The sequence below is a fragment of the Diaphorina citri genome, unplaced genomic scaffold (genome assembly GCF_000475195.1).
Source record: "Diaphorina citri unplaced genomic scaffold, Diaci psyllid genome assembly version 1.1 scaffold13628, whole genome shotgun sequence".
In the NCBI taxonomy this organism is placed as follows: Eukaryota; Metazoa; Arthropoda; class Insecta; order Hemiptera; family Psyllidae; genus Diaphorina; species Diaphorina citri.
Genome location: NW_007390995.1, coordinates 21,319 through 27,407, shown reverse-complemented (window position 1 = coordinate 27,407; position 6,089 = coordinate 21,319).

The window sequence follows — 6,089 nt, the reverse complement described above, 5'->3', positions numbered from 1 at the left end:
AAAAATAGATAACGAAGTTTAAAGAGTCTTGAACCTAAATAAGTTTCGACAGGTTTGAAAGGTCTCTTCCAGTATATCATCCTAATCTTTAGACCATCTATGAGGTTCTGAAAATAAATCAAGAAGCGACTATTTCCTTCAAAGCTTGTGCGCTAGAGGTTATTTCGAATTTTAAAGTAAAGCTCCGAAGGGATTCTACTCTTTAGAGCAAATTTAAGAAGGCTTAATACTTTGCGTGTTTAACAAGCGCCCGTCGGTAAAAGACTACCCACTGCAGTCAGAAGAGCGCTCCAGCCCTATCGTAGCCAGTAAGTTGAATAGGAAACTCGTGTAAAATCCCTAGAATCGCCCCTGGCAAGAACCTACAAAGAGAACTCACGCGCGTTTAGAAAAACCCATGAAATGTTAGCTTATTACTGAGATAGAGCTTTTTTAACAGTAAACAACTCGGGATATTAAAAGCGGCGTCGGGTAAAAAAGCACTACTGCAGTCAAGTACGGCTCCTACATTTGTACCGACGAAGTTGCAATAAAAAAACGCTGGAACCGCTGTAAAATCCCTAAATGCCCTGGCAAAACCTACAAAAACTACACGCGGTTACGTGAAATAACCCATGAAAATGTAGCCTTATCCTGGATGCAGCTTTTTTCTAAACAAAACAGTAAACAACTCGGGGTAACTCTATGAGGTTCGAGATTAATTTCACCGCTATTAATAAGGCTTCGGGTGTTGTACTTTTTCTTTCCGAGAAATCACAAGGATCGGATTGCGGATCTTATTGTGACGCAGTGTCGAGTCTAACTTCATCGGAGAAAAACACACAAAGAGTTAGTGTTTGGGATATTACTTCGATTATTGTGACCAGTGACGAGTTATACACTGTCGAGGAAAAACATCGTTAAAAAGGTAACTTATACTGAAGACTTGTTCATAGTTCACCGTTACAATGGATGAATGTTCTATACAGGGGGGGAACTCTTTCAGGTTCCGTAACATAGGGTAAACTCAAGCCTAGGAGTGGATTAGTTAAAAAAAAAACATTGTCTTCAAAATAACAAACATTTCTTTTTTTTAGGCGCGGCAGTGGCGCAGCGCTGTCCTTCTTCCCCCTTTTTATTTGTTTTAAATCTGATATTCACTAGGAGGCCCCCAGCAGGTGTGTATGTCTCCCCACTCGTTTATACCCAACTCATGAGATCGGTGACGTATTGACAACGAGTGCTCAATGTTGGAGCTTATTGAGGTATGTAGAACAGGGATTAAATCACCTTGTTATTCGCTGTTTGATAAAGCCTTGAGTTTTTCTAGGTTTGATAAGAGGAAACTCGTCTGCCTGAGGGACTATATAAACAGAGAGTAGATCACCGTCTATTCCAGGGGACTAATAAACAGAAGAGTAGACTGGTCCCAAAATTCCTTACCGCTATATATCAATAGCAAAGGTTGAGTGCGAAAGAACAATCCACTCTTAAATTTGTAGCAAAAAACCAAATGTCAAGCACAGCAAAAGCAATCACCTTAGTTTGGGCTGATTGAGAGGCTGACGAAAAACGCCCACCCCGTCTATACACGGGAAAAGGTGAAGAAGAAGATAGAGGGTACTGTAATCAACGCAGCTCTTCTTGTCCTTGAAATCGAATATTCGAAAGGACAGCCCATTCCAAGAATTGAGACCTTTATCTGTATTAGGATAAAGGTTCGCTCCGAGCGGGATTTGAACCCTCGACCAAAGGTTTAACCTTCAAGCTAACAAGGCTGAATGTATAGTCACTTTGTTTGATAAAAGATTTAATGTCATTGTATTTACTGTTAACGTTTTTAGTGACGGGGTTTAAAGAAAAAAAAAAAAAAAAAAAAAAAAAAAAAGATGAGTATTCCACACCCGTTTTTATTTCTTGCAGCAATTGAAACAACTGCTACATTAGACGCAATGTGGGTCCTGTGTCGTAGCATGCTCCTCCTGTAGTATGCCTCTCATCAGATGAGCGAGGAGAGAAACAACCACTAGGCTTGGCTCTTAATTATTTTCATTTTCATTTTTTTTTTTTTTTTTTTTTTTTTTTGTACAAATTTATAGATGTTTTGATTTTACAGGCCCAAGTTTATAACATCATTTTCATTTTGGTTTCAGTTGGATTTCCAGGCTCGGTTTGTGACCAGGGTTTAACCTTCGCATTCCGGCTACTAGGCTGGCCCTTAATTATTTCCTATTTCCTTTTGGTTTCCAGTTGGATTCAGGCTCGGTTTGTTACAGGGCAGAGTACTGGCATTGATCCTATGAATGAGGGCACTCCCTATCAGGAAACTGGTTAGTATGTTCCCTAGGCTGATATTTAATAATGGAGCTACAAATCACACCAACTACAGGTAATGGTGGTTTGTTTATAACTGGCTGCTGGGAACTAAAAAGTCCCCTTGCGCTAATTAGCTTGGAGGGTAGCGCCGTCTGCCTTGTAGCGCTAGGTTCCGGGTTCCGATTCACCCGGCCCGGGCGGATTTTATGGTCGACCACGGGATACAGGTTCGTTCTCAGGAACGGTCTGGTCTCTCTGCTGTTCCTGTTTTTTCTTCTCTCTTGCCGATTTCGCGACGATAAAGTCCTCCGGTAGTTCCAATTCCTCTATTATTGTAGTTATTCTTAAACAAGTCATCTTCTTTTTTGATCGTGATTCTATGTTTCAGTGATCAATTTGAAATCGCAACTACGGAAATTTGGTTCTAGTGAAGTTTACTGAGGACACTATGGTTCAACCCAAAGACTGCGAATGGTTTGGTTTCTATGCCCCAGGGGCAAGCCAGTACAGTTCTGCCCTTGCAAAAGACCAAGCTTTATATTGAGGTAAGAACATCTAATTTCTTTGCTGAGATTTTTTTTAAACTACCTATTACCGTAGTTTATTTCTACCTATTACCTATGTTACCTTTTATCTAAAAAAAAAACTCGAAAGAGAAGGAGTATCAAACCTTAGGTATCTGTACACACACACACCTCCATTATCTTTGCTCTCTCTCCTCCCTCCATATTCTGGTATAGGTTTTAGTACTCACTCTATGTCTGACAACATCACGTACCTATATCATCATTATATTAGTTTTATTATTCTTATTTAAGTTATATAGGTTGCTTATTATATTTTTTCCCTAAATTCGTGGAACATGCTAAATTGATATCAAAAGACACCAATAAAATATTGATTTGCATTTGATCTGTTGAGGAGTAAAATCACCCGTCCACGCGGGGAAATCAAACCTGCGACGCAAGTAACTCATTAACAAGGCCAGGCCGCTACCTTTCAACCTAACGGCTACAAAGACGTCAAACTTAGCTTTAGGTTTGATTCCTTTTTACTTTCTATTCTAAACGAATAGCAAGCTAGATACCTACATTAGTAATGAGAGAGTATTGCATGGTCAAATTTATTTCTGTCATTTCAGACAGGATATGGTCCTGAAAAGTCTGTACGAAACAAAAGGTTGGACTTCTTTCTTCACGCCGGGACCATTTGGGATATTACCAAAGGACGTTATCAACCACAAACCTGTGATAGGGCTATTGTAGCCTTTGGGGCCCTCGTAAGAGCCTTTTCTGAGTAAGTTCCACAGTTAACTGAACTACTTGTATTGATTATTAGGAAGTATCGATCTGCTGACATCTATTTAGAGGACTTCATTTCCCAATATCTACTTTTTTTTAAACGAAGTATTCTTTGTATTGTACGTTGTACCTGCATATGTGATAGTGTGTACTGGTTTTCTCATTTCGACTGGAAATTTTCTAAATTCTTTTGTTCTGCTTTTTTGGTATATTTTATTGGTATTGGGTTGCTTAGTGTATTTTAATATAATATTGTTTTTTTATTATTATTATTTTTTATCATTTTACATTTTGTACTCGTATGTATACTGTTTAGCTTTTTACAACCATATGTTGTATGTAGGACGTAGGTAATTATGCACATTTGGATAATTCCGCGCCAGACATGTAAATTGTTAACAATGGTTTCTTACTTTCGCCACTCGCGCTCAGACATACCTAGGGTCTGAGCGCGTGAGTGGCTGACATTATTTCAGACCGCTGCCTCAAAGGCAGGACAGGTAATACTCAGCGTATACTGCAAAAAAGAAAGATTTTTTTTTTCAAAGAGGTGGTGACAAAAGGGAACTGTAATGCTAAGGTTCTCATCGTCCTTGAAATGGAAGAGAGAAGAAGACAGGATAGAGAGAAGCCAGCCGTTCAGAAACGACATTATAACATCAGATAAAATCCGCTCCGGGTGGGAATGAGACCCTCAGCCTAGCGCTTACAAGACAACCGCCTACCAACTAACGAGGCTGGCGTACTAGAGAGAAGTAGTAAAGAAAACAACAAGAGGCATAAGATTAATTCATTCATGAAAAGGACATCTATATTTTTCTTCTCTTTCTAATAAAAGGTCTTTGAAAATTTGAGATTATAGAAAAAAGTAGGTACACAACAAATATAAAATTAAAGTCTTTTCATCTTTGAATAGAAATGCCCAGACCTTTGGGGTCGGAGAGATAATGTTTCGAAGATCGAAAAAATTGGACATGCAATTAGACGTATTTTATCTATTTTTAAAAAATAGGTATGTACAAAAAAATATGATATAAGATAAGATGCAAAAGAAATGAATATCGCTGTCACATTTGATTATCGTGCTATACGGTTTTTATTCAGGCTCGGTAGACAGCATGTTAACAACAGGTTGTGATTCACATCGCTCTGCTTTTTCTGTGTCTTTATTTACATATTTTTAATGTTAAACTAAACGGATTTTTTAGATTTTAACTGCGTTCCTGTGTAAAATTTCTTCGTCTTTTCGCTTATATTCTTACTTTTTTCGTACTCTTGTTTTTTATTGTGATATTTTGTTTTTCTGTTCTCACACGTCAACTATATCTATGTACCTATCGTTACTCTGTCAAAATTTTCTGATGCGGCTCGTGTCAATATTGCTCCTGAACTTCGATTCTCTGTAAATCATGAAACCTACCAAGCCCTCTTATTTGAACATCCCAAAGTCAACTAATGTCTCTAACCCGCCTACCTACACTGACAGCAAATATAGCACTCGGAACAGACCACGTCCTAGCTTTGTATATAGAAGTCTTAGTTCTGTTCCAAAGACCAAGTCCATTAGTGCCCCCAAACATACATCAACTTTAGTTCCTACTAAGCCGAGGGAAAGCATCAGCTTTCGTCCTAGAACCTCTATCTCCGGCACACCAGTTTCCAGCAGTACTAAAGCCGCCTCCTTAAATTCTAAACTCTCCGCTACTCAAGCTTCGAACTCATCACTGAGCTTGGTGTACCCCACTACCTCTACACCTAACCCAATCTCTTCAGTCCTCCCTGGTTCTAGCACGTCTGGTATTCCAACTCTGTCAAGTAACATCGCTCACTCTCCTAGCACTTCTAACCATGATGCAGCTACTCATTCCCTGATAAACAAGCTCCAGTGTGAGCGCAATGCTCTCATCGACAAAGTGATGGAACTCACTCTCCAGCTGGAGCGGGAACGCCGCCAACCTCCAGCGTCTGTTACCCACACTCCCCCTACTGCTCCTGCTGTCTCCTCACGTCCTGTCGGGACTTGTTCTATGAAAATAGCGATATTTTCTGACAGCATGTGTAGAGGTGTGGCTGACATCATGCGCTCCCTACTGCCGCAGGTCAAGATCACCTCAGACATCAAGCCTGGTGCGGTGTTTGCTCAGGTGGTGGCATCCATCCCTTCACAATGCCAGAACTTTGGACCAGATGACTTTATCTTTATCCATGCTGGAACAAACGATTTTGACGATTCTCTCCAACCCAACTCTACCAAGCGTTTTTCTCTAACCTCCCCCCTAGTTGATCTCGCTAATAAAACGAATGTTGTCCTCTGTTCTGTACCCTTTCGCTTTGATAGTAAAGCTCAGCTTTCTACTAATATTTCTGAGTCGAACAATTTCTTCAAACATAAATGTACCGAATCTGATTTTAAATTTTTCGACACTAATCAATTCTTATCTCGATCTCTGTACACCAAAGAGGGTATTCATTATAATCAGAGGGGAAAAAGAA